The following is a 21,879-nucleotide window of genomic DNA, read 5'->3' as shown; positions in this document are numbered from 1 at the left end:
AGAATGAGGTCAGATGAAAAGGGGAATATTGGAAATGCTAGGCACGGGTTACGCGGCGGGGGTTGCAACAGTAAATACTATAGACCTGTAGGCAATAGACGACCGAGTTAACACTTTAATGCAAACCTTAAGGGGTTTATTAGGGAGGGAAATAGATAGCCAAGCCTACAAGCCTGGGAGATGGCGCAGAAGAGGAACTGTTACAAGTGGCCCACACATTACAGGAACATGCCAAGACCATAAATTTGATCCACGCAATGGGAAACGATCTAAGTAAAGGATTGCAAGCCGAAATAGTTTGCTCCAGGTATGGGGCATGGATACTTAGTGAGGTACAACATAACCTGGAGCAACTCCAAAATGGGTACCTACCAGATTGATCCCGAACGACATATTTAATAATTGGACCCTAGACAAAAACATGAATAACACGTGCGAGGTATGGAAAAATAGTCACGCATGGGTGTCAAAATTTAGAAGTATTACTGGACATGTGAATATGATCGGATTCATGTCATCAATACCACAATATGATGTAACAAAGAGAGATCCCCTATATCAAACCGATAATATTGGAGAAGTAAGAAACCGAACACAATTGCGTTGCCATGAACCCTCCAGACATGTGATTAAAAATAACAATAGTACCAAAGGCATTGACATAACCAACTGTTATAAAAATAAAATAACCAAGTGATTTTGCGTCGAGCTACGCCAAGAATGACGGAGGATGATTGCGGATTCCACCAAACTAACGAAGGCACACTGAGTATTACCCCCCTGGGACGCGATTCCAAAATAATCGCCACTCTACAAGGGAAGGGAGACTGGTGCGTGAATACAAGAGCAACCAATCTGATGATTAAGACCAAGGGAGGAGTCACCCCCTGCACCATCGTCAGACCTAACTTTTGTTTCAGCCCCATGGGGGAGATGGACATAAATGGATACCGCATACACCCTGAAACAACGGAAATTGTCCACGGGACGGTCACGGACATCATCCGAGAAGGATACGAGAAGGCAGTATCGGAACCGTAAGGAAGGAAAATACCTGAACTAAGTGAGAAACAATTGCAACTGGTGCAAGGAATTCAAAACCAAAACCGACAGTATAGCCGGCTAATGGAAGAAATAGACAACCTATAAAGCGACACTAATGCGATGCTGGCCAACCAGCCTTGGTACTCAAAACTGTGGGACATTGGACTTAATATTCAGATCCACCCATGGATAAGGATTATATCACATGGACTTGTTGTAATACAGGGTCTGGTACTGATAAGATTGGTGGGGCTAACCTATGCACGAATCAATCGAGGCAGGCGACATGCTATGGCACGCACCGTGATAAAGGCAATGAGGGTCAGAAATTCGAACAGTCCAGCAGAAAGGACTTACCTTATATAGCCCTGGGAGGAAAGTCACAGGAGGTCCTGAAGTTTGGGAAATGGCCACCCAAATGGACGGACATACCTGGGACTCACCCACAGGGAAGTAGTTTTCGGGGAATATGGCCTACTTGGTGTATAACCAAGGGCCAAAGGAGGGAATTGTAAGAGGAAAAATAGATTTGGCATTAGGGGTAGATACGAAATGTTTTAAGTTAGTTAGCCAGAAAAGGTGTATAGCTGAAATCCTTGGCACTCAAAGTAAAGGTACAATTCGGACATGCCTATCTCCAGTACTCCATAAACCTCACTGTGTCTCAATGTTTTATTAGCACATTGGAATGTTATCTTATCTCTCTTGCCTTGACCAGATGGAGTTTTTCCATTGTCACTTTAGATCCCTTGCCCTGTTTATCTGTCCCTCTGGCTTTCCTGTGATGGGGCCTCCTGTAATTAATCATTCTAATATGTTATTTCCTTTACACACCCTTATAAAAGTGACCATTACAAAGGCCTATGTCCGAGGTCCATTCCTAACCCTGTAATTATAACAGAGCTCGATAACCCCAATAACCAACCTGAGCCGAAGGTCGCCAGGTCAGCACATTCTAACAAGGTGAGGTCACCCTAGAGAAGGCCTGAAACTGCCTTCAGACATTGGTCTGTCAATCCAAGGTATTACTGATAAGGTAACCAATCAGGAGTTATGGGAGGTTGTATAGGGGAAGTAAAGGGGTTTTTGAAATTATATAAAAGATGTATGAATTTGCTGTTCGCAGAGCGTTTCCACTCACAGGCGGCTGTATTGAGAAATTGCTCCCGGACCGTTCATGATTAAAGATCATTGAACTTTGCTTTCCGTCTCTATCTATTAACTTCGAAGGTTGCTACACGGATTGGGATGAGTGTCGACCCCTTATATCAGGGGGTCCACTCATGGAAAGAGAAGCCTTTCTGCTATCCCCCTACATACATTAAAATTCATCTGCTGTTCTTTTGTCCACTCACTTACTTTACTCCATCAATCGAATGCAACAATTCCCCTTTGCCGAAAATGATGCTACCTGCTATCCAATTCACCAATCAAACTTTGTCAGAGCAGCCATAACAATAATTTGAATTGTCCTCACTGTTAGCTTTTTACAAGTTCTATCACCATGGAATGATTGGACTGTAATCGTGCAGGGGGTCATTCGCCAAAAACACACCCAGTATCAATGTAACCACACTGGACTTTCCATCACCTCTGTAACTTGTAAATTATTTCCTTTGTTTCTACATCTCCTGTTAATTGGGCCATTACATACAGGGGCAGTCAGCCTCTTCTCACAGACGAAAGCTGAACATTTTGCAAGTTTAAGACTTTGAAGTATCTTAAGGCCATTTTACTTAGTATTACTCTTCCTAATGATTGTCATATTACTAACATTGATGTAGCATCTTTGATGTAGAATGTTTTACTTCCCTTTGTAGACTATAAACTGCCTCCTCATGTTCCTCCCAAAAATAATGAGGAAAGGGCATGCTCTCCACTTGGTATCAGTCACTTGGACAGCAAGAACTCTTCTTTGATGAGAAACAATCGGAGAATTTTTTTCCTGGTGATTAAACGGCGAGTACATTTGAAATCTGACAAAATGTACCAGTTATGTATCTCCGGTGCTTTGAGAGTACATTTCATTGAAATTGAAGGGCATGGCCACAGAGGTATCACTTAAGGATGTTAATTTTTTTGCTACTGAGAAACTTTGAATGTATTAGTCTATTTATTGAAGATTCTTTGATGATGCATAGCCTCCAACAAAGACCTATTCACCATTTTCAGTACCCCTGGTCATGCTCAACCTGTGGCCAAGCTGATGAGGCACACTGTACATTCTCAGTCCCCTGCCCGTACCTCTCTTCACTGACTCCAATTGTGGGAGCAATTTGAGGGAAACTCCGCCTCCAGTTTCCCCTCCTCCACTAGGAGATAGCTGGCTTCCACTTAGGCACCTCCACCTACAGCATAGGAAATTAAGGTAGGGGACAATGTTCCCGATACGCTGCTCGGCTGCACTCTGCCAGTCCCACACAGCCTGGGACCAGCTTTCCCAAAGTTACATTTCGCGCATGTTGTGCATGGGCCACGCACCCGAAAACATAATTAGGGGTAACATTGGGATGGGGGAGTGAGAGATTGAAATGAAAGTGAGAGAACTGCTACTTTAGATAATTGGAGACTAACAAAACCAATAATATAAGAATAAACATAGGCATAAACAGAGAGAGAGTTATTATTTCAAATATTTTATTCTGGCCAGAAAAAAATTGGAAACATTGATAGTTGATTTTGTACATTTATTTTACTATCTAAGCAGAATTCAAAATTGTATTTATGGGTAGGGTAAAATGTTCTGTTTTAAAAAAATTAATTTTGATATCTCACCTTACATTCAGCTGCGTATATTTCCTTCCGTCCATTAACATAATGCTCCATTTGGATTTTCTCACATTTGTGTTCGATAGTTCTTTGTTTATTACTAGTATCATGCAAATAAAATAAAGGAACAAGCGATATCACGAAGATGTACAAACACTTCATAAATATGGATCTTACATTGTTAGCTGGTGTAATACTTTACCATCTGGGAATTCAGAGTATATGTTATTCCAGTGACTGGGTATGTTTGTTCATTTTTCCTGCACTGAGTTATCTGACAGATTTGCCCTTAGCACTTCTGTTTAAACGTTGACCTCCAGAGCAAAAGTCTCATGTTTAATCATAGAAAACATGCCCGATAAGGTGGATGAGATTCCCATTTGGGACTTTCTGGTGACAACTGCCTTGGATAAAGTAGACAACATGATAGACTTGATGGTTTTCTGGTTCTTTCTAGAGAAAAAAAATCCGTAATCTTAAACTGGAGTTTGTTCTAAACCACCAACACCAGTAGTCTCTACTGGCTATAGATGAAACTCTGCATAATGCAAAAGTAGTTCTACTAGATACCAATCATGTCCATTTCCAATCTTGTAAGAGATGAAATGTGGTCTCCATTTTACCAAGGAAAGAAGTTATTTTAATCATTGAAATAAGACCTTTGTTTGGTTATATGTTTATGAAGTATAACTAAATCTTATCTATCTACCAGGGCACCTCAACCTGCCATTATTTTTCTTCATCGTTTTTAGTCATGTAGCATTGAACAGATAACAAATATGGCATTGTTCCTAGATGTCTTTTATAGATATTTTCTTCATGCCCTGTAGGCCGAGGAGGTCGAACACGTGACCTGTGGATTCCAAGTCAAAATCCAAGTCCAAATCCAAATCCAGCCCTCAAAGCCCTACAGTTCTTTTCACTTTTGCGTCCTTAGACTTCAGCTCAGTTTAGACTTCAGCTGAGTTTTGTCTCTTTAAGTTTCCTTGGCCTGGAAGAATGAAAAATGCTACTTCTTTATTGGTTTAAATCAATCAAGGAGAAGCCAAATTTTTTTGCACCAATCAGGAATGGCCTTTAAAAAGCCTCCAGGCAGAGTGGACAAGCTTTGGGACAGGGGAAGGATGAAAAATGGGAGGATGAGACAAGGAGGAGGAGGAGGATACAGATCTTACATCTTTTATGTGTGGCAAGTGGGCAGGGGGGGGGATCCTTTGTGTATCGAGGTTTGCATTTTTTGTTGGAAATGTTTCGATCTTTTTGTATACGGGCCTCAAACATTTTGATTATTTCGGCTTACATTTCTGTGAACTCATGTGTGGCCCACTCACTTTTACTGATACATGTATCCAGTCCACAACTCTAAAGAAGTTGGACATCCCTATTCCAGGCTATGTGAGAGCGTAATCTGGCTTGAATTAACCAAAATATCCTCCTTCTCCAATGAGAAAGCACCTTGACTTTATTTGATACCCAATTGAGTCTGTTTAGACTGGTAACACAATAATAGATGCTCCTCGCAATGGAAAGAGTTTCCCACTATCAGTAGCAAAAAAAGTATCATGGGGAGGAACAGCTGCAATCTGGCCACTTAATATGAATACTCTTCAGCTCCTCAGCAGACTCACCAGGGAGGTGTTTGGAGATGTGGAAGTTGGAGGAGAGAGGCCTGGAGCAGACAAGAATCACAATGAATAATCAACAGTATAGTGAGTTGTTATAGTCTCCAGGTCTTCATCTTCATGGTATGGTTTCCTATCATTGCTCAGCTACTTCTTCTAAATCACAATCCATCCTCCTAAAAGTGTTCTTACTGTAATGCCCTCTAGATGCTGTACATATAGAAGATGAGTGGTTTAGGAGCAGCTTGGGACCCCCAGAGTGAGCTCTCCAATATCTGACACTGTTTTTTTTTCATTCCTGGGATATGGGCATTGCTGACAAGGCCAGCATTTATTGTCCATCCCTAATTGCCCTTGAGAAGGTAGTGGTGAGCTGCCTTTTTGAACTGTTGCAGTCCGTGTGGTGAAGGTACTCCCACAGTGCTGTTAGGCAGGAAGTTCCAGGATTTTGACCCAACGACGATGGTGATATATTTCCAAGTCAGCATGGAGGGGTAATTGCAGCTGATGGTGTTCCCATGCGCCTCATAGCCTTGTCTTTCTAGGTGGTAGAGGTCATAGGTTTGGGGGGTGCTGTTGAAGAAATCTTGGCGAGTTGCTGCAGTGCATCTTGTAAATGGTACAGACTGCAGCCACGGTGCGCCGGTGGTGGAGGGGGTGAATGTTGAAGGTGGTGGATGGGGTGCCAATCAAGCAGGCTATTTTGCCCTGGATGGTGTCGAGCTTCTTGGGCATTGTTGGAGCTGCACTCATCCAGACAAGTGGAGAGTATTCCATCCCACTCCTGACTTGTGCCTTGTAGATGGTTGGAAAGGCTTGGGGAGTCAGGATGTGAGACACTCGCCGCAGAATACCCAGACTCTGACCTGCTCTTGTTGCCACTGTATTTATGAGGCTGGTCCAGTTAAGTTTCTGGTCAATGGTGATCCCAGGCTGTTGATAAAAGGGGATTCGATGATGTCAAGGGAAGGTGATTAGACTCTCGCTTGTTGGAGATTATCATTGTCTGGCATTTGTGTGGTGCAAATTTTACTTGCCATTGAGCAGCTCAAGCCTGAATGTTGTCCAGGTCTTGCTGCATGCAGGCATGGACTGTTTCATTATCTGAGGAGTTGTGAAAGGAACTGAACACGGTGCAATCATCAGTGAACATCACCACTTCTGACCTTATGATGGAGGGAAGGTCATTGATGAAGCAGCTGAAGATGGCTGAGCCTAGGACACTGCCCTGAGGAACACCTGCAGTGATGTCTTGGGGATGGGATGATTGGTTTCCAACAATCGCAACCATCTTCTTTTATGTTAGATGTGACTTCAGCCAGTGGAGAGTTTTCCCCCGATTCCCATTGACTTCAATTTTACTAGGGATCCTTGATGCCACACTCGCTCAAATGCTGACTTGATGTCCAGGGCAGTCACTCTCACCTCACCTCTGTAATTCAGCTCTCTTGTCCATGGTTGGACCAAGGCTGTAATGAGATCTGGAGTCGTGTAGTCCTGGCAGAACCCAAACTGAGCATCGGTGAGCAGGTTATTAGTAAGTGCCGCTTGATAGCACTGTTGAGGAAACCTTCCATTGCTTTGCTAATGAATGAGAGTAGACTGATGGGGCAGTAATTGGGCAACAGGCATTGATGCGTAAGATCACCTCCAAGTTCCCCTCCAAGTCACACACTATCCTGACTTGGACATATATTGCTGTTCTTTCATCATCACTGGGTCAAAATCCTCGAACTCCCTACCTGGCAACATCGTGGGAGTACCTTCATCACACAGGCTGCAGCAGTTCATGAAGGCAGCAGTCCATTACCAATAGAGATGGGAAATAAATGCAGGCCTTGCCAGTAACACCCATATCCTGAGACTGCATAAAATAAAAGGCAATTTGCATCACACATTGGCTTTCTATTGATAAATTGAGATGGCCACCTGAAGAGAGCATTGGTGACCTTCTCTATGCAGTGCTGCATTGCTGCTTGACTGATGTGATAGAAGTTACTCATGGCTGCCTGTAAAAAGCAATTGCAAATATAAACTCAAGGAAATGCTCACTTTGATGATGTGAGTTGCAACTCTTCTGCCAGCAGCTGACATAATTCCCCAACAGCCTCCAGAGAGGGGCACAGCCTCCAGTTACATTGATGGTCTGTGAAATCTCGGCACGATTTCTGAGGTCTGTAAGCCCTTTGAAGTGATTATCCATGTGTTGGATCTAACTTCAGTAATGCTTCACTCTCAAGTGCTCCATTCTAGCGCCTTCCATATCCTCATCCTCCTCATCTTCATAACACAGAAAGAGAGAAATTCCCATTGGGTAATCCAAAAATGTCTAATTTTCAGATCTTGACTTTAAATAGCAGGAGAAATGTTCAGTGGTACTGCAGTGCAACCACTTCAAAAATCGCTGTCTTCACCAAATCTGCAAGAGCTACAGGAACTTCAGCAAATATTGCTTCGAGTTTGCAGTACCGTGTCTGAGACATTGCTGTCTTCCTGACATTGCCCCCTACATAGTAGTGAGGTTACCAGTGGGCTGGTTAGAGATGGCAGTGAAGGAAAATTGCAGGAGACCATAATCATGCCTGTCCACCTTCAGTGTTATATTTTGCAGCGGGCTCAGTGACGAGGGTACTGTTGCCCGGTGGGGTACCTACAGGAAAATATCTGAGGCAATTTTATTGGGATGGGATTGCTGCAGAATTTCACACCTTCCTATTCCCCTGCATTTGCCGTCACTAAACTGCCCATAAATGAGCATTTTTTTAAAATGAATATCCAGGTCAAAAAGTTATTAAAAAGTGGATACTTGGTCTACATCCAGACCCTTCAGATTTACACTCCAAACATTAGCAGCACTGTGGGAGTTAGTTGTGTATGGAGAAAGAATCAGACTGAACACTGTGAGCTCAAAGTAAAGTGTGACCTTCGTCTTTTATTGCAGGTCTCCAGAGTGCCTCTCCAACCTGTGAAGCATTCTTAAGTACCAGTGCTCCCAAGGGATTATGGGATCCCTTGGGACTCTGGGAGATGAGCCCTCTGGTGGCTGTACAGAGTAAATACAAGTCCACATATATAACAACATTCCCTCCCCAAAGTCAATAGTGTAATTATTTATAATGTGAGTCAATCTGGGGCCCTGGTTGATCATCTCGGTGTGAAAGCTGGTGTTGGTGAATGATTTGTTGGGCCCTCGCTGGGCTGCTGTGCAGTTGGCCTTGCTGGGCTGCCTGGTGTGTTGGGCCTTGCAGGGCTGCTGTGGATGATGGGTTCTGCTTCGTGGTCAACCGTGGTGCTGGTTGCTACTGGTGTGTATGTTGGGGGATCAAAAAAGGTGGGGTCCAAGGTGGGTTGCTCAGGACAGTCCGTAAATCTGAGTTTGATTTGGTCCAAGTGTTTCCAGTGAATGAGTCCATTTGAAAGTTTGACCCGAAACACCCTGCTTCCATCTTTGGCCACGACAGTGCCGGGAAGCCACTTGGGACCTTGTCCATAATTTAATACAAATACAGGATCATTGACTTCAATCTCGCGTGACACATTTGCGCTATCGTGGTATGCACTTTGTTGAAGCCGCCTGCTCTCTACCTGTTCATGTAGATCAGGGTGAACTAACGAGAGCCTTGTCTTAAGTGCTCTTTTCATGAGCAGTTCAGCAGGTGGGATCGCAGTGAGTGAGTGGGGTCTCGTGCGGTAGCTAAGCAGGACTTGGATAGGCGAGTTTGCAGTGAGCCTTCAGTTACCCTCTTCAAGCCTTGCTTGATGGTTTGCACTGCTCTCTCTGCCTGACCGACCATTGGATGCTGGTTTAAACGGGGCAGATGTGACATGTTTGATCCCGTTACGGGTCATGAATTCTTTGAACTCAGCACTGGTAAAACATGGCCCATTGTCGCTCACCAGGACATCGGGTAAGCCGTGCGTGGCAAACATGGCCCGCAGGCTTTCAGTAGTGGCAGCAGACGTGCTAGTCGACATTATCTCACATTCAATCCACTTGGAGTACGCATCTACGACCACAAGGAACATTTTACCCAATAACGGGCCTGCATAGTCGACGTGTACCCGAGACCACGGTTTGGAGGGCCAAGACCATAAACTTAGCGGCGTCTCCCTGGGTACATTGCTTAACTGTGAGCATTTTTTACATCTGTGAATGCAGGACTCTAAGTCCACATCGATACCGGACCACCACACGTGGGATCTGTCTATCGCTTTCAGCATTACGATGCCTGGGTGGGTACTATGGAGGTCATTGATGAAGGTGTCTCTGCCCTTCTTGGGGATCACTACTCGATTGCCCCACAGAAGACATTTCATCTTTGCGCCGCTGGAACGGCTTTATCTCTTCTTGCATTTCCACTGGGACACTGGACCAGCTCCCATGAAGCACACAGCTTTTGACTAGAGATAATAAGGGGCCCTGGCTTGTCCAGGTTTTGATCTGCTGGTCAGTGACGGGTGATTGCTCACTCTCAAATGCTTCCATAACCATGGCTAGATCTGCGGGCTGTGCCATTTCCACCCCCGTGGTGGGCAATGGCAGCCTACTGAGAGCATCGGCGCAGTTTTCTGTGCCTGGCCTGTGGCGGATGGCATAGTGGTATGCAGACAACATGAGTGCCCATCTCTGGATGCGGGCCGATGTGTTGGTATTTATCCCTTACTCTCGGATAACAGGGATATAAGTGGTTTATGCTCAGTTTCCAATTTGAATTTTAGCCCAAATAGGTATTGATGCATTTTCTTTACCCCATAGACACACGCTAACGCTTCTTTTTCAATCATGCTGTAGGATCTCTCTACCTTAGACAGACTCCTGGATGCATAAGCAACCGGTTGCAGTTTCCTAAAATCATTAGTTTGTTGCAATACTCACCCGTGCCATATGATGACGCATCACATGCTGGTACCAAACGCTTACATGGATCATACAACACAAGCAATTTGTTTGAGCATAACAATTTTCTCAGTTTTACAAAGGCATGTTCTTGGCTTTTGCCCCAAACCCATTCGTCCCCTTTCTGTAGTAAGACATGTAGTGGTTCTAACAATGTGCTGAGACCCGGTAAGAAGTTACCAAAGTAGTTCAGGAGTCCCAGAAACGACGGCAGCTCCGTCACATTCTGTGGCCTCGGTGCGTTCTCGATTGCCTCCGTCTTCGCGTTGGTGGGCCTGATGCCGTCCTCCTTCCCAAGAGTTCCACTTCAGGCACCAGGAAAATGCACTTCGAGCGTTTTACCCTGAGCCCCACGCAGTTGAGTCGACTAAGAACCTCCTCGAGGTTCTGCAGGTGCTCAACTATGTTCCGACTTGTGACCTGTAAAGTCCTTACTCGACAGCATGAAACCACACGAGGCACATTCCAGGGACAAGGCCACTCTGTGACCTTAACTCTTTATTACAGGACTCCAGAAGTGATGTCCCTGCGTAGGACCTCCCTTTATATACCTGTGTGATCAGGTAAGGAGTGTCTCCTACAAGTTCACTCCCTGTGATCAAGGTGTGCATCTAAGTTGAGTGTATACAGAATACAGTGGTGTTACATTGTAGTTACAAACATGACATCACCTTCACCCCCCCCCCCCCAAAAGTCTCACTGGGATCATAGGTTTAGTCTTTCAGGTGGTCTACGCTCCCTCGTGGAGCGCCGCAGTTGGGGCTCTGGTTGTTGGACACTGACGTGAGTGTCTGTCACCTGTGGTGATTCCGGCCTGTCCGGGCTGACCTCAGGGACTCTGCATTCTTCTGATTGCTCTTGTTGCTCGTTCACTGGCGGTAGTGTGAGCTCCATCTCATGGTCTTCTTCAGGTTCCTCCATGTCGATGCTGAAGCTTTTTTTTTACTTGGTCCAGATGCTTACGGCATATCTGGCCATTGTTGAGTTTTATCACGATGACCCTATTCCCCTCTTTGTCAATTACAGTACCCTCAAGCCATTTGGGCCCCATGGCGTGATTGAGGACGAATGCAGGATCATTTATTGCTATGCATCTCCCCCTTGAATTACGGTCATGGTACTCATTTTGTGACTTGAGCTTGCTCTCAACTATGTCGGTCAGGACTGGGTGGATGAGGGACAACCGAGTTTTGAGTGTCCATTTCATGAGTAGCTCTGCGGGCAGGACCCCTGTGAGCGAGTGCGGTCGGGATCTATAGGCCAGCAGGAGGCGCGATAGGCGGCATTGTAGGGAGGATCCTTGAATCCTGAGCTTACCTTGCTTAATGATTTGGACCGCACGTTCCGCCTAGCCATTGGAGGCCGGCTTGAACGGCGCAGTCCTGACGTGGTTGATGCCATTGCCCGACATAAACTCCCGGAATTCATAGCTCGTGAAACACGGGCCATTATCATTAACCAGGATGTCCGGCAAGCCATGGGTTGCAAAGATCGCACATAGGCTTTCCATGCTGGTGGATGACGTGCATGAATTCAGAATGATGCACTCGATCCATTTTGAGTATGCATCTACTGCAATGAGGAACATCTTCCCCATGAACGGGCCCGCGTAGTCAACATGAATACGTGACCATGGCTTGGTGGGCCAGGGCCACGGGCTGAGCGGGGCCTCCCTGGGGGCATTACCTAGCTGGGCACAGGCCGTGCACCTGCGAACAAAGTATTCCAGGCCACCAAACGTGTGACCGGGCAATGGCCTTCATCATCACAATGCCTGGGTGCTTGCTGTGGAGTTCCCTGATGAATGCCTCCCAGCCCTTCTGGGGAATGACTACCCAGCTGTCCCAGAGTAGGCAGTCGGCTTGGATGGAGAGCTCATCCATCCGCCCATGGAACGGTCTGACCTCCTCAGGGCATGCTCCGTGTGCGGGCGCCCAATCCCCAGTCAGGACACATTTCTTAATCAAGGATAGGAGGGGATCTCTGTTTGTCCAGATTTTGATCTGGTGGGCTGTGATGGGGGAGACTACACTCTCAAAGGCATCGACAGCCATGACCATCTCAGCGCTTTGCTCAGCTGCCCCCTCGGTGGTGGCCAGTGGGAGCCTGCTGAGTGCATCAGCGCAGTTTTCAGAGCCAGGCCGGTGCCGGATGGAGTAGTCATAAGTAGCTAGGGTGAGAGGCAACCACAGATGCGTTGGCATTGACAGCCTTGCTGTCTGACAACAGGGATGTGAGTGGCTTGTGGTCTGTCTCTAATTCAAACTTCCTGCCGAAGAGGTACTGATGCATTTTTTTTTACACCATAGACACATGCAAGCGCTTCCTTCTCGACCATCCCATAGCCCCATTCTGCTTGAGAGAGCGACCTGGAGGTATAAGCCACAGGTTATAGCTGACCCTCAGCATTACCCTGCTGCAACACGCACCCAACCCCATAGGACGATGCATCACATGTCAGAACTAAATGTTTACAGGGGTCGTACAGGGTCAACAACTTGTTTGAACAAAGTAGGTTTCGCGCCCGATCAAAAGCCCGTTTCTGACAGTCCCCCCAAAACCAATCGCAACCTTTATGCAGGAGCACGTGTAGCAGCTCCAACAACGTGCTCAAGTTCGACAGAAAGTTCCCGAAATAGATCAACAGTCCCAGGAATGAACGCAGCTCCGATGTGTTGCAGGAGCTGGGTGCTCATCGAATCGCCTCTGTTTTGGATTCGGTGGGCCGAATCCCATCTGCAGCAACTCTCCTGCCCAGAAACTCAACCTCAGGAGCTAAGAACATGCATTTAGACTTCTTGAGTCGCAGGCCTACCCGGTCCTGGAATTAGGTGGATCTTCACTTTTGCTCTTTGGTATTTCCCGATGCCTGGTTCGAACAGCGAAGGAAATTTGTTTAAGCCCTGGGCACATGAAGTGTCGTCAGCGGGCGATAGCACTTGGATGTCGTCCCAGTTCCAGCGTATCTTTCCCAGCCAGCTCCTGCCAAGCAGCGTGGGACCATCGCCCGGTACCACCCAGAGTAGTAGCTTGTGCAGTAGCACTGCTGATTACGGGAATCAGTTCTTTTGTGTAAGTTCTTAGTTTCATGCGAATTGGAGTTAAGACTGGCCTTGAGGCCTTGTTGCACCACAACCTTTCGAAAGTCTTTTTGCCCATAATAGACTGGCTTGCGCCCGTGTCCAGCTCCATTGACACCGGGAGTCCATTTAGTTCAATATTCAGCATTATCGGGGGACAATTCATGGTGAATGTGTGTACCCCATGTACCTCTGCCTCCTCGTTCTGAGGCTCTGTTTCATCATGATCCTCCTCTGCAACATAGTGGTTTGCAGGTTTAACAGGCTGAGCAGCTTGCCTGCACACTTGTTGGAGGTGTCCCATTGTTCCACAGCCCTTTGAATCGGCATGAATGGAAACAATGATCACCCCCGCAGCGCCAACAAGGTGTTAATGGCCTTGTATTCATCACCCTTGATGGTGGACTCTGAAACATCTGTGGACGTGCAGCTGCGGGTATGTGTGACCTGTCCTGTATGTTACGATTCGAAAACAACATCACTTTGTTCACAGTACTTGTAGCAGCACTTATGTGCTGAGAGATTTGCTTCGTATTGTCACTGGTGGCTATGAACGCTGGACTATTGCTATGGTCTTACGCAAGGTTGGGTTCTCTACAGTCAAAAGTTTGGGAAGTATGGTTTTGTGGCCAATGCCAAGTACGAAAAAGTCACTAAGCATGTGCTCCAAATATCCTTCAAATTCGCAATGTCCTGCAAGACGTCTTAGCTCGGCGACATAACTCGCCACTTCCTGGCCTTCAGACCTTTTATAGGTGTAGAACCGGTACCTCGCCATCAGAACGCTTTCCTTCGGGTTCAAATAATCTTGGATCAGTGTGCACAGATCATCGTACAATTTCTCCGTGGTTTTCGCTGGAGTAAGCAGATTCTTCATGAGCCCATACGTTGGTGCCCCACAGATGTTGAGGAGGATCGCCCTTCGTTTGGCAGCGCTCTCTTCCCCATCTAGCTCATTGGCCATGAAGTATTGGTCGAGTCGCTCCACAAAAGTTTCCCGATCACCTCCCTCTGAAAATTTCTCCATGATGCCCATGGTTCTCTGCATCTTTGGGTTCGCTATCTGTATCTCGTCGCCAGTTGTTCTGTATGGGGAAAGAGTCAGACTGAACACTGTGAGCTCAAAGTAAAGTGTGACCGTAGTCTTTTATTGCAGGTCTCCAACCTGTGAAGCCTTCTTAAGTGCTCCCAAGGGATTACTGGATCCCTTGGGACTCCAGGGGATGAGCCCTCTGGTGGCTGTACAGAGTAAATACAAGTCCACATATATTACAGGAAGACCTTCACCACACGGACTGCAGTGGTTCAAGAAGACTGCTCACCACCACCATCACAAGGGCAATTAGGAATTAAATGCTGGCCCTGCCAGCGATGCCCACATCCCAGGAACAATACAAAAAAAGGACATGGGAGAGGATAAAAAATGTGAGGTAAGTCATGAAATCGTGATTAGGTGAGGCTATTTGGGTCTTAAGAATCTCAATGATGTAGGAAGAAGGGAAAACTCAAGAAGACAAGTAATTGTTGGAAAGAATTAGTTGCATTGTTGTTCAATTATTTCTATGTCTATGTGAATTGATTTCAAATATATGTTGGTGCAAAAGCAGTAGTGCAGTTTGGGTATCAGCTCACTAATGTCAAGAGGTGTGAGATCATCTTCGGTGGCAGGGAGAATTTTAACCCTCCAGCTGGGGGAACACGACATGGAGTCCTTTAAAATGGAGCGTTCAGCCTTACCACCCCATTCCCGCTGGCCAATGTAATATATATAGCTCCACCCAGTGGGCTACTGTGGCATTGCAACCATTGCTGTTTACAACAATAAAGAGGGAACAAGTCACGTGACTGGCTTCCGGAAGTTATCAGCCATCTTAAAACCTGTGTGTTTGTGAGGTCATACCGAAAACATAACATCGGCGATGGAGAATGGGATAATCGGATAACCTAGCTGTAATTTTTGTTGGTGGATGATTCAGACATCTGACAGAGAGACTTTGAGTGCTTCTCTGTTTTGATTAACAGCAAAAATCCAAGGTAAATTACAAGCACACTTGGCTGAACCGCGTTTGGGGGGAATTTTAACATGACCGTGAATGTTTCGGAGCTTATGTGGAGCAGCTAGAAATGTTTTTCACCACAAATAGTATCATCGAAGTCCCCAGTGATGAAAACCATAACCGGGTGGTGTTGGAAAGAAAACGGGCTATTTTCTTAACTGAAGCAGGACCCAAGGTGTATGAAACCCTGAAGAATGTGTTTGTGTCTGTCAAGCCAAAGGATACTTTACTTAAGCAGATTCTGTGAGAACAGCACGACAGCCCTGAGCCACTGGAAATTGCTGAAAGATATCGTTTCGGAATACGAGATCAGTTAACCGACGAAAGTATCAGTGAGTACATTGCAGCATAAAAAAAGTTATCTATTCATTGTAATTTCGGAAAATTTCAAGACCAAGCATTGTGTGATCGCCTTGTTTGTGGGATGAAAAATGATGCGATCAGAAGAAAGTTATTGAAACTCCTAACTTGATTTTTGATTTAGCTTGTCAGACAGTTATGTCAATGGACATGGCCGACCAATATTCCCGAGAATTTCGTACCATTTCCAGTCATCAGAAAACCGAGGTGAATTGCCTGCAGGTTAAAAGTAAAAGGCAGTTGGGCCCTGAGGTCTCAGAAACTGGCAATTGATGTGGTATATTTGGACTTTCAGAAGGCGTTCGACAAGGTCCCACACAAGAGATTGATGTGCAAAGTTAGAGCACATGGGATTGGGAGTAGTGTACTGACATGGATTGAGAACTGGTTGTCAGACAGGAAGCAAAGAGTAGGAGTAGGAGTAAATGGGTACTTTTCAGAATGGCAGGCAGTGACTAGTGGGGTACCGCAAGGTTCTGTGCTGGGGCCCCAGCTGTTTACACTGTACATTAATGATTTAGATGAGGGGATTAAATGTAGTATCTCCAAATTTGCGGATGACACTAAGTTGGGTGGCAGTGTGAGCTGCGAGGAGGATGCTGTGAGGCTGCAGAGCGACTTGGATAGGTTAGGTGAGTGGGCAAATGCATGGCAGATGAAGTATAATGTGGATAAATGTGAGGTTATCCACTTTGGTGGTAAAAACAGAGAGACAGACTATTATCTGAATGGTGACAGATTAGGAAAAGGGGAGGTGCAAAGAGACCTGGGTGTCATGGTACATCAGTCATTGAAGGTTGGCATGCAGGTACAGCAGGCGGTTAAGAAAGCAAATGGCACGTTGGCCTTCATAGCGAGGGGATTTGAGTACAGGGGCAGGGAGGTGTTGCTACAGGTGTACAGGGCCTTGGTGAGGCCACACCTGGAGTATTGTGTACAGTTTTGGTCTCCTAACCTGAGGAAGGACATTCTTGCTATTGAGGGAGTGCAGCGAAGGTTCACCAGACTGATTCCCGGGATGGCGGGACTGACGTATCAAGAAAGACTGGATCAACTGGGCTTGTATTCACTGGAGTTCAGAAGAATGAGAGGGGACCTCATAGAAACATTTAAAATTCTGACGGGGTTAGACAGGTTAGATGCAGGAAGAATGTTCCCAATGTTGGGGAAGTCCAGAACCAGAGGTCACAGTCTAAGGATAAGGGGTAAGCCATTTAGGACCGAGATGCGGAGGAACTTCTTCACCCAGAGAGTGGTGAACCTGTGGAATTCTCTACCACAGAAAGTTGTTGAGGCCAATTCACGAAATATATTCAAAAAGGAGTTAGATGAGGTCCTTACTACTAGGGGGATCAAGGGGTATGGCGAGAAAGCAGGAATGGGGTACTGAAGTTGAATGTTCAGCCATGAACTCATTGAATGGCGGTGCAGGCTAGAAGGGCCGAATGGCCTACTCCTGCAGCTATTTTCTATGTTTCTATGTTTCTATGTAAGTCCTGCTATCGGTGCCTGGGACAACACATTGCTCAAAGTTGTCCATATGTGAAGGCAGAGTGTTTCTTCTGCAGGAAAACTACATCTTGCGAAAACATGCCTACTGAAGAATAAAGCAACTTTCAAAGCTATAAGTAGAAATCTCCAGAGACTATATAGCATGGAAAAAAAAACAACAGGACGAGGAGATTTTAGAGCTACACACCATCAGGAGCACAAGGGTGACGAACAGCGATTTGAAAAGTATCATCATCCACGTAGCTGTTGCAGGAACCAAGATACCCATGGTGCATCCATGAGTGTAGTACCAGAAAGCTATACCTCGACAAATTGCATGATTTCCCATTGGAGAAATCCAATATATAGCTGCGAGGTTACTTGGGAGAGAACATTCCTGTGATAGGTCGTATCACCGCACCGGTGAAATATAAGGATCAATTTCAGAGCTTGCGTCTTTTAGTAGTGGCAGGAGACAAGTCTGCCTTGTCAGGAAGAAATTGGTTGAGATCACTGAAGCTGGATTGGAGTGAGATTTTTTGTGTTGAAACGAGAGTTGCATCAAAGGATGATGTCATCAAGAAGTATCCGAAGATGTTCTGCAAAACAGGCAGTTCGATCCAAGGCTTCAAGGTGAGTGTCAGGGTACAGAGGGACGCTAGACCAGTTTACTACAAGCCACGTCCTGTACCATACGCACTCAAGGAGAAGGTTGAGCAAGAACTCAAAAGATTAGAGACTGAGAACATTATCTCTCAGATCGATCTATGTAATTGGGCTACACCCATTGTTGTTGTACCGAAGTCCGATAGTAAGGTAAGGTTGTGTGGTGATTATAATGTAACCGTAAACCAGAGTAGAAGATTTGTTCACAACACTGACAGGTGGTCAGATCTTCTCAAAGTTGGATCTTATGAATGCCTACTTATAACTTGAACGAGAAGAGGAGTCCAAGTCATGCTTGACTATAAATACTCATCTAGGCCTATATCAATATAATAAGCTACCATTTGGAGTTTCTTCCATCACCGCCATATTTCAAGGGGTGATGAACCAACTTTTGCAAGGTATTGAAGGGGTAATATGTTAATTAGATGACATACTAATTTCAGCGCCAAACAGGCAAATTCATAACATATTGAATGAAGTCCTCAAATGGCTAGAGAAGCACAGAGTACGAGAGACCGCTTGCACGTGTGAGTTATTTCAAAACTTAGTGGAGTACTCACATAGAAACATAGAAAATAGGTGTAGGAATAGGCCATTCGGCCTTCGAGCCTGCACCACCATTCAATAAGATCATGGCTGATCATTCACCTCAGTACCCATTTCCTGCTCTCTCTCCATACCTCTTGATCCCTTTAGCCATAAGGGCCATATCTAATTCCCTCTTCAACATATCTAACGAACTGTCATCAACAACTCTGCGGCAGAGAATTCCACAGGTTAACAACTCTCTGAGTGAAGAAGTTTCGCCTCATCTCAGTCCTAAATGGCTTACCCCTTATTCTTAGACTATGACCACTGATTCTGGACTTCCCCAACATCGGGAACATTCTTACTGCATCTAACCTGTCCGGTCCTGTCAGAATTTAATGTTTCTGTGAGATACCCTCTCATTCTTCTAAACTCCAGTGAATACAAGCCCAGTTGATCCAATCTCTCCTCATATGTCAGTCCTGCCATCCCGGGAATCAGTCTGGTGAACCTTTGCTGCACACCCTTAATAGCAAGAATGTCCTTCCTCAGATTAGGAGACCAAAACGGAACACAATATTCCAGATGAGGCCTCACCAAGGCCCTGTACAACTGCAGTAAGACCTCCCTGCTCCTATACTCAAATCCCCTAGCTATGAAGGCCAACATGCCATTTGCCTTCTTCACCGCCTGCTGTACCTGCATGCCAACTTTCAATGACTGATGTACCATGACACACATTATACTGCATCCACATTCATTTGCCCACTCACCTAACCTGTCCAAGTCACCCTGCAGCCTCTTAGCATCCTCCTCACAGCTCACACCACCACCTAGCTTAGTGTCATCTGCAAACTTGGAGATATTACACTCAATTCCCTCATCCAAATCATTAATGTATATTGTAAATAGCTGGGGTCCCAGCACTGAGCCCTGCGGCACTCCACTAGTCACTGCCTGCCATTCTGAAAAGGACCCGTTTATCCCGACTCTCTGCTTCCTGTCTGCCAACCAGTTCTCTATCCACATCAGTACACCACCCCCAATATCATGTGCTTTAATTTTACACACCAATTTCTTGCGTGGGACCTTGTCGAAAGCCTTTTAAAAGTCCAAATACACCACATCCACTGGTTCTCCCTTGTCCACTCTACCAGTTACATCCTCAAAAAATTCTAGAAGATTTGTCAAGCATGATTTCCCTTTCATAAATCCATGCTGACTTGGACCGATCCTGTCACTGACGTTCAAATGTACTGCTATTTCATCTTTAATAATTGATTCCAACATTTTCCCCACTACCGATGTCAGGCTAACCGGTCTATAATTCCCCGTTTTCTCTCTCCCTCCTTTCTTAAAAAGTGGTGTTACATTAGCTACCCTCCAGTCCATAAAAACTGATCCAGAGTCGATAGTTTTGGAAAATGACCACCAATGCATCAACTATTTCTAGGGCCACTTCCTTAAGTACTCAGGGATGCAGACTATCAGGGTTGACGGTGGATAGGCAATGGCAGACATTTAAGGATCACATGGATGAACGTCAACAATTGTACATCCCTGTCTGGTGTAAAAATAAAATGGGGAAGGTGGCTCAACCATGGCTAACAAGGGAAATTAGGGATAGTGTTAAATCCAAGGAAGAGGCATATAAATTGGTCAGAAAAAGCAGCAAACCTGAGGACTGGGAGAAATTTAGAATTCAGCAGAGGAGGACAAAGTGTTTAATTATGAGGGGGAAAATAGAGTATGAGAGTAAGCTTGCTGGGAACATAAAAACTGACTGCAAAAGCTTCTATAGACATGTGAAGAGAAAAAGATTAGTGAAGACAAATGTAGGTCCCTTGCAGTCAGAAGCGGATGGGATTTATCGGCCTTCAATCCCATCAATTTCCCGAACACAATTTCCTGACTAACAAGGATTTCCTTCAGTTCCTCCTTCTCTCGAGACCCTTGGTCCCCTATTATTTCCGGAAGGTTATTTGTGTCTTCCTTCGTGAAGACAGAACCAAAGTATTTGTTCAATTGGCCTGCCATTTCTGACCTCCCACATAGCACAGGAGGAGTATAACATGGGTCTGGGCTCTCCTGCCATGACTTAACCCTTAGATTAACTGACTTTGGCAACAATGTCAAAGGTTACCTCCTTATAAGGAAATAAAAGAAGAAAAAAAAAGATGAAATACTCACCAATCCACCAGACAATCACTTACCCGCTTGGCTGTGGCGTCATATAGAAACATAGAAACATAGATAAATAGGTGCAGGAGTTCGCCATTCGGACCTTCGAGCTGCACCACCATTCAATAAGATCATGGCTGATCATTCACCTCAGTACCCCTTTCCCACTTTCTCTCCATACCCCTTGATCCCTTTAGCCATAAGGGCCCTATCTAACTCCCTCTTGAATATATCTAATGAACTGGCATCAACAACTCTCTGCGGTAGAGAATTCCACAGATTAATAACTCTCTGAGTGAAGAAGTTTCTCCTTATCTCAGTCCTAAATGGCTTACCCCTTATCCTTATATTATGTCCCCTGGTTCTGGACTTCCCCAACATCAGGAACATTCTTCCTGCATCTAACCTGTCCAGTCCCGTCAGAATTTTATATGTTTCTATGAGATCCCCTCTCATCCTTCTAAACTCCAGTGAATACAGGCCCAGTCAATCCAGTCTCTCTTCATATGTCAATTCTGCCATCCAGGGAATTAGTCTGGTGAACCTTCGCTTCACTCCCTCAATAGCAAGAAAGTCCTTCCTCAGATTAGGAGACCAAAACTAACACAATATTCCATGTGAAGCCTTACTAAGGCCCTGTACAACTGCAGTAAGACCTCCCTGTTCCTATACTCAAATCCACTAGCTATGAAGGCCAACATACCATTTGCCATCTTCACTGCCTGCTGTACCTACATGCCAATTTTCAATGACTGATGTACCATGACACACAGGTGTCGTTGCATCTCCCCCTTTCCTAATCTGCCACCATTCAGATAATATTTTGCCACCAAAGTGGATCACCTCACAGTTATCCACATTATACTGCATCTGCCATGCATTTCCCACTCACCTAACCTGTCCAAGTCACCCTGCATCCTTTTAGCGTCCTCCTCACAACTCACACTGCCACCCAGCTTAGTGTCAGCTGCAAACTTGGAGATATTACACTCAAATCCCTCATCCAAATCATTAATGTATATTGTAAATAGCTGGGGTCTCAGCACTGAGCCCTGCAGCACTCCACTAGTCACTGCCTGCCATTCTGAAAAGGACCCGTTTATCCCGACTCTCTGCTTCCTGTATGCCAACCAATTCTCTATCCACGTCAGTACACTACCTCCAATATCATGTGCTTTAAT

Source organism: Pristiophorus japonicus, chromosome 4 (genome assembly GCF_044704955.1).
Source record: "Pristiophorus japonicus isolate sPriJap1 chromosome 4, sPriJap1.hap1, whole genome shotgun sequence".
NCBI classification, from domain to species: Eukaryota; Metazoa; Chordata; class Chondrichthyes; family Pristiophoridae; genus Pristiophorus; species Pristiophorus japonicus.
The sequence above is the reverse complement of the archived record's forward strand: the minus strand, read 5'-3'. Positions refer to the sequence as shown.